Source organism: Bidens hawaiensis, unplaced genomic scaffold (assembly GCF_021521415.1).
Source record: "Bidens hawaiensis isolate Kalapana, Puna unplaced genomic scaffold, B.hawaiensis_p1.1 tig00058080_1, whole genome shotgun sequence".
Taxonomy (NCBI): domain Eukaryota; kingdom Viridiplantae; phylum Streptophyta; class Magnoliopsida; order Asterales; family Asteraceae; genus Bidens; species Bidens hawaiensis.
The window spans coordinates 62,292-69,353 of NW_027506411.1; the positions used below are offsets into that span (position 1 = coordinate 62,292).

The 7,062-nt window shown below is 39.5% G+C and overlaps 1 long non-coding RNA gene across 2 annotated transcripts; it reads left to right on the forward strand.

The window, feature by feature from the left end:
• Positions 1-5,602: 5,602 nt before the first annotated feature.
• On the forward strand, positions 5,603-6,651 carry LOC143617780 (uncharacterized). 2 transcript variants are annotated; one of them, XR_013150882.1, is made up of 3 exons: positions 5,603-5,655; positions 5,846-6,361; positions 6,527-6,651. It is a non-coding gene; the product is annotated as an uncharacterized LOC143617780 (long non-coding RNA). The 2 variants fall into 2 exon arrangements; XR_013150881.1 differs by having other exon boundaries at positions 6,035-6,361.
• The last annotated feature ends 411 nt before the right edge of the window (positions 6,652-7,062 follow it).

Genomic DNA, 7,062 nt, shown 5'->3' on the forward strand with positions numbered 1-7,062 from the left:
CGCGTTGATCATTTATTTAGAGGTCGTTTTGGTCCGTCTTAGGACCCCGTTCATTCAAACCCGCAACACCCGATTTTCAAACTAGTTTTTACGTGGTCGTAATCATCTTGATCGTTTTGATATCCATAAAATCATGTGTTTATGAGTCCACAATCATCAAATTCTCCAAATCTCACCTCGATTTGTCTCTAAACTGTTGCCGCTTCAGATTCAGGCGAAATTGCAGTTTAGGCGAAGTTATCCTTAACTTCGCCTAACGCTTAACTTTGACTGTTGATTTAATTGTTTAACAGAATAAGAGGCGAAGTTATGGTTAAGCGAAGTTATCATCAACTTCGCCTAGCCCTTAACTTATTTCTAATTAACTGTTATCAGGCAAAGTTAAAGTTAAGGCGAAGTTGTTTCCAACTTCGCCCCACCCCTAACTTCGCCTATACAGTATAAATCATAACTTCGCTCATGGTAATAGGCAAAGTTGTGATTTTCTTCGACATTTTTCTAACTTAGACCGTTTATGTTGCAGATATGGCAGCTGTAGCGGGAGCCGGTGGTGCTGGTGGTGACGAAGGAGGAGATAACAATCGGAAATTTTTCCAGGGGCATAACATGTACATAACTTTGGACCCGGATGCGAGCGGTGTTGATGATTTCCGCGAAATCATCACGTTTCTTATCCGCTCGCGTATCTTCCACACTATTACTACAACACTGCCTATCTTTTTGCCAAACATCGAAGATTTCTGGCAGACAGTTGAATATGATTGTCGAGTCGAGCCCCCAGTTATGCGTGCAACGGTTAACAATCAGGTAGTGCAGTTCTCGTCTTAGCAGATCAGGGTGGCTTTGCATTTTGGGGATCAAACGAGAAATGACCCTACCGACTTCGTGGCTCCATTCAGAGATGGTGCTTTTCTGAGAATGGGCAATTCTGTTCCTTTGGGTGATACTCAGAGACGCAAGGGGTTCTTGCTGGACCAATGGCGCTTTCTCATGCACGTGATGATTGTGTGTATGTCGGGGAGAAAGGCTGGTACAGATGGAATGGGTGCAACGATGCAGTCGGCGATGACAGCACTGACTTACAATAAGCGTTATAGCTTTAGTCAGATGGTGTTCTACGAGATAGACCGTCAAAGACGAGCGGTGGCGCGTGAGAGGTTCTTGATGTATCCAAGATTCCTTCAAATGATCTTGAATCACGTTGCTCCCACGTTATCTCAGCGCCGCCCGATTAGATATGTGGAGAGTGTAAGCAAGAGAATCTTCGCTCAGTGTAGATCATCAAGTGCAAGAAGTAAGCCTGAGCTCCATCCTCGACATACTCCATTGTTTGGGTACTTGATCAATCCCGCGTATGTTGCAGCTCGTGGGGACGAGTTTCGGGATCCAGCACCACAACAGGCTGGAGCACCTCAACCACCACCTGAGGTACAACAAACTTTACCTGCTGCTCCTGTTGTAGCACCGGAGGAAAATGTAGACCTTGAAGCTGCGTTTGGCGGTCAAGGATTTTTTGATATGGAACGTGTTGATCCTAAGGAAGATGTACAAGTCTCGGTTGCACGGGTTACTAGTGTGGATGTGGCTATGGCAGCTACGACGGAGGCTGATTCTGATTCTTTGAATGATGATGTGGCTGAGGCTAAACAGATTTTGATCTCTAAAGAAAGAATTTATGGGAAGAGAAAGAGAGACACCGATGACAGTGATTCGGATTTTGAAGAAGATTTACATCGGTTGGTTCGAAGATCGAGAAGGGAAAGGGCAGGTGCAGGTTCGGGAGTTGGTGAGAGCTCAAGGGTGGTTCGTTTTACTCCACCCGCACTGTCTGGTATGACTATGGTCCCTTCATCACTGCCAGTTACAGGGTTAAGCGCCGCGGATGTTCCCGTGGTGACTACCTCATCTTCCTTCGGCATCCCACCCACTACATTCCAGCTCTCGGCTCCGGAGATTGTGTCCTTGCCACCTCCATCTCTTACTCCATCGGAGGTCGTAGCAAGGTTTGTTGAGTCGACAGTTGTTGCCACTGCAGGGTTGTCGGTTACGATACCACCTGCGGTTACGTTTCCACCTGTTTCTGAGGTGCCAGTTACATTGGGAATCCCTCCTCCGTACGCTCAAGACATATCACATATGAGGTTTGATTTCGATGCAACCTTATCCGACTCGGAAAGAATAGCAGCGCTTGAAAGGGTCGTGGCAGAACAATCAAGAGTAAATCTTATCCAGACTCATGTTATTCAGCGCCTCGTTGCGGAGAATCAAATTCAGTCGTCCCTCCTGATCGAGCATGGTAAAATATTTGATGCCTTGAAACAGTTCTTGGCATCTCAGGGGGAGACGAGCTGTAAGGGTGACGAGCTGAGGACAAAAAAGAGCAACGATCGAGTCGATGATCCCAATGCATCGAAAGGTGCAGGTGGTGAGTTGCCAAGAACTGAACAAGCTCTTGGGACTTCCACATCTCAGGGGGAGTCAACGAGTGCAGCTGGCGGTTCAGGGGGTGATGATGTGGTGGTTGTGGATGCTGAGGAGGTGTTAGATGATGACGTTATGTGTGATGATGATGTGTTACCAATGGAATAGATTGAGAAGATAGGGGCTGAGATCGTGATTGACGATGAAGCTGAAGAAGGAGAGATTGTGGAGGAGAATGTTGAACATGAAATTCCGGTAGTTGAAAAGTCAGATCTGGGTCAAGATACTGGATGTGATGAGACAGAATTGGAGGAGCAGCCAAGATGGAAAGAAGGCTACGCTCAGTGGTTCATAAAGACTAAGAAACCGGTGGTCCCTACTATGTTCAAGAAAAGTTACAACATCAAGGGTTATGCTGAATCGAAAAAGGGGATTATATGCTGGTTATATGATGAGCAGTTGAGGCTTTTTGTGATTAAACGGTATGATGGGGTTCAGTATTTCAAGAGGTTGTTGAGATCGTTGAATACGTTGCCTGAATGTGAAGTGAAGGACTTAGCCAGGTTGGGGTTGATAAACAGGAGTGACGATAATATGGCTAGGATTATTGGGAAGATAGTTTGGAAAGAAAGCATAAAAGAGAAAAAGTTCGAGTTATTAAAGCCGCAGAAGGGAAAGCTAGTTGAAGATAAAGACAGAGGTATGAGAGCTGATGGCAAGCCTTGGATGATAATGAAGTATAAGCCGATCCGGTGTCTAAAAGAAGTGTCGATGAAACAAATGCCCAAGGATGTGCTCAAAGATCTGAAATGGTGGTACGTTGATAGTGAAACAGCTGAAGCAGTGATGGAGGATGAAGATGAACAAGAGCAGATGAGAGTGTATGATCCAATGCACTTAGTGAATTTGTCTCAAGCTGATCTGCAGGTGCTGAACGAGAAAAGGATATTTTACATTCCTGCTTGGAAAGAAGAAGCAAAGAAATATCAAAGAGTAGTTTCAGTTTGTGTACGAGAAGGCGTTCATGCTTGAAGATGGAAGATACAAGATTTTTGAGATTACAAGACACGTGATTGAAGATAGAGATATGAAGCTACTGCCAAGGGGGAGTCTGTTGGTACATGATGTCAGTAGTTCAGTATCTAGTGTCTGTAATCGTGTTATTTGGATTTGTATTGATGTTTAAGCGAACTTGTCTCACAAGTTCGCCTGATATAGGCGAACTTGTGGAACAAGCGAAGTTAGTGACAACTTCGCCTAAACATGTTAGGCGAAGTTGTCGTATGATATATAGGTTAGCCTACGGGTTATTTGAAAATCAAGTTTTCAGTACGTGTAATCGGTGATTGTATATCACGTGTTATTAGTTGCAATACAACGTGTTTTTTGAGTATTGTAACGTGTGTTTGCTTGTGTTTAACATATATCGATTCTACGCTCGTATCGTCTTACGTAGGGATTCCGCACCTACGTAGAACGAGATATTTCCGTGTAGATTCGGCTGGGAACCTACATAGTCTTTTAAGTCAATTGAGTTTGCTTAGCTACCTTTGATTTCCACGCTATAAGGTAGGATTTCACTATAAAGGTACTTAAACATAAATAATTAAATAATCGTAAGGAGATTTAATATATAAAACTTGTGTGTCTTAAAACTTGTTAAAACTCACATGTGTCTTCTTGAGAAGGGTCAGGGGTCATGTTCGGGTTTTCTTTCAAGGGTTTATTATACGATCCCAGTACCACAACTTAATTTTCCTAATTAATTGATAGCCATAACCTAGGGGATTCTAGCCTTGGTGGTTTTTAATCATCATCTGAATTAGTCAAACTTTATTGTCTTGTGTTTTATTAATTGTATTTCATTAATTAGTTTATTTTTATTAGTTTAATATTAATTAATTTAAAAACCCCCCATTTATAATAATATTTAAAAAGTCATGTCGGTCAGTTGAGTCTAATTAGTTAATATACGTAATTCAAAGAGTCTCGTGGGTTCGATATCCGGACTTACTTAGTTATACTAGAGTCGATCAGTTCACTTGACGGTTAGTAGTTTAAGTTTAGTTTAAGAGTCTATAGCATTATTGTCTAGTTTAGAGTGATTTAGTTAATAAATTGTTGACTGATTTTAACACACAGTAAATACACTATTAATTAAATTCAAATATTCAAACCAAATCCAAATAAACAAAATACATCATCCATAATTAAAACAAATAAGATAGTAAATAGTTCAAATCAGATTAAATCTTGATATCTCTTCTTTAGTATAATAAACCCTAAGTTTCTTCAATAGATCCTGATCAATCAAATCACAAGGTGAGATAAACAATAAAGCTATAGCATATAAACAATTCACACAAACAATAAAGATAGGACTAGACCGTTGCCATGCGAATGGGCATTGGTTACCAAAGATGGGTTGTCGGTGAAACCATTGTCATGTGAATGGATGCCGAACACTACGACGGTCGTATGATCATACTATTAATTAATGGACCTCTCCGAATGCGGTAAAATAAAGCAAGCAATCGAATAGCAAGTTAGACATACACTGATATACACACAAGGATTAACAGTTACACTTTTGAATATTAGATAATAGATAAATATTGTAAATACGCATATGTATCCAAAAGGTTTAAAATAAGTAAAAAAGGGGAGTGATTACCCACTTTAGCAATTAAGCAATAGATAAATATTTGTTAAGAAAAAGAGGTAGATCAAGCTCTTTGGGAATTACCGACGAGAAATCCTAATTACAATAACTACAGAAATTAAATATAAATTCAACAACGAATCTAAGATTAGATAAAGGTCTAGGATTTGATGGTCGAGTGTATTCTTACGAAAGTTAAATATTACCTACATTTATTATTACTCTATTATTTTGAATTATCAATATCTAAGTAAATATATCATCGAGTATTTCTTAATCACTGAAACGGTGGTTAACAACACCACCAGGTGACCGTCTAGGAAGCAAACCTATCCCGGCGAGCGCATTCAAGCCATCCGTTACAGCCTTAACAATCATTAAATACATATTTGGTCACATCACCGTTACAGCTGATCATTACAACTGTTCATTGTTGTAAGTATGATTAGTCGTCTCAACCCCCACCCCCAATCGCATCACCAAAGCCCAGGTATGTAATGGATCATTTGAATGGTGGGAGTTTAAGCTTGGTAGGAAGATTGGGAATGGATCTTTTGGAGAGCTTTATTTGGGTAATTTTTTGTCTTTATTTTGCTTTTGTGATTATTGTGTTTGTTGGTTGATATTTGATTTTGCTGGATTTTTGTTTGATTTGTTGTTGTTTGTAAGCCTGAATCTTCAAAGTAAAGAAGAAATTGCTGTTTAGTTGGTATGTATACGAACTATGTTACTCTGTTTTAACCTGCAATCTACATGTTACAGACCTAGAATGACCTATAGTATGTATTCATGGTGAACAACATTTTAATCGAAAGAAGGATGAAGGGATGCGGCGAGTTGGGTTCCTATCGGAGTTTCAAGTGTAAGTTTTTGAGTTTTCTTTTGTTTATCGACTCAAATTGGATCCAGTGGTACGATCACGCTTGTTATCTAATAATCATTATTATGTAGGTAATTGCTAATGTGCATACACTTTTTCTGTTCTTATCAGTTTTTGGGATTAGGCTTCATTCTCGGTTCGTAATTAGTTACTAATTCCACATTGAGAGAGGCTATGGAAGTTGGGTTTGGTATTTTTCATCCCGGTAATCAAGGTGAATAACAAGTCTACTCTAATCTAATTCCATTTTTGATAAATTTTCAAATTGACATCGATGGATGTGGTTGCAGTTTCGGGTTTTGTAGACTCCGGCAAAGACTTCATATTTTGCTGCAGATGTGAGTGCATCTAATTTGATTTGGGGTATTGTTGCTGAGTGTGGCGTTGATTCTGATAAGGTAGTTTCATTTCTATTTAGAATTTTAATCTCAGATTAATAAAATATGTTTTATGAGATTGAGTTTAGTTGTTTATTGATATGCATTCGGGAATTGGTAACTTAAAAAGCACAATTTTTTGTTTACTATGCCAATAATAACATTTGTTTAATTGTCATTATGTAGGATCCGTCTGTTGTGGTTAGTGATCATGTAACAGAGGCGAATCAGACGTTGATTGAGGTCAGTGTGTGTAGTTGCATCCCAAAATTTTAACATTCAAAAAGTTGGGGTAAATTTTGCCATAGGTTTTTTTTACATGTTAGTGGTTTTGAGGGAGATGTTCACTGTCTTCATTGGAGTGTTTCTGCCTGTTTCGCTCATCAATGTTTCAGCCTTTTTGACCTGTTATAACTTTAGCTAAATTTTCCGATACAACCTGAATCATACTTTATAGGCCACAACTTCGCCATAATTTGTTACTTTTGTCATTCATATGTAATCACATTAAAATGGCAAAAGGACCTAGGCATTGATATACATACAACCCAGCCCCCATATATTTTCAAATGTTAGTTGTATAATCTCACAGAGGTACCACCAGAAATGCAAAACGTTGTAATGCGCGGGTTTATCTACTAGCTTATTTCTACAACTAATTATGGCACTAAAGGAAACTATTATGGTCAAAGATAAATGTTGTTCTTTATTTGGATAGTGGT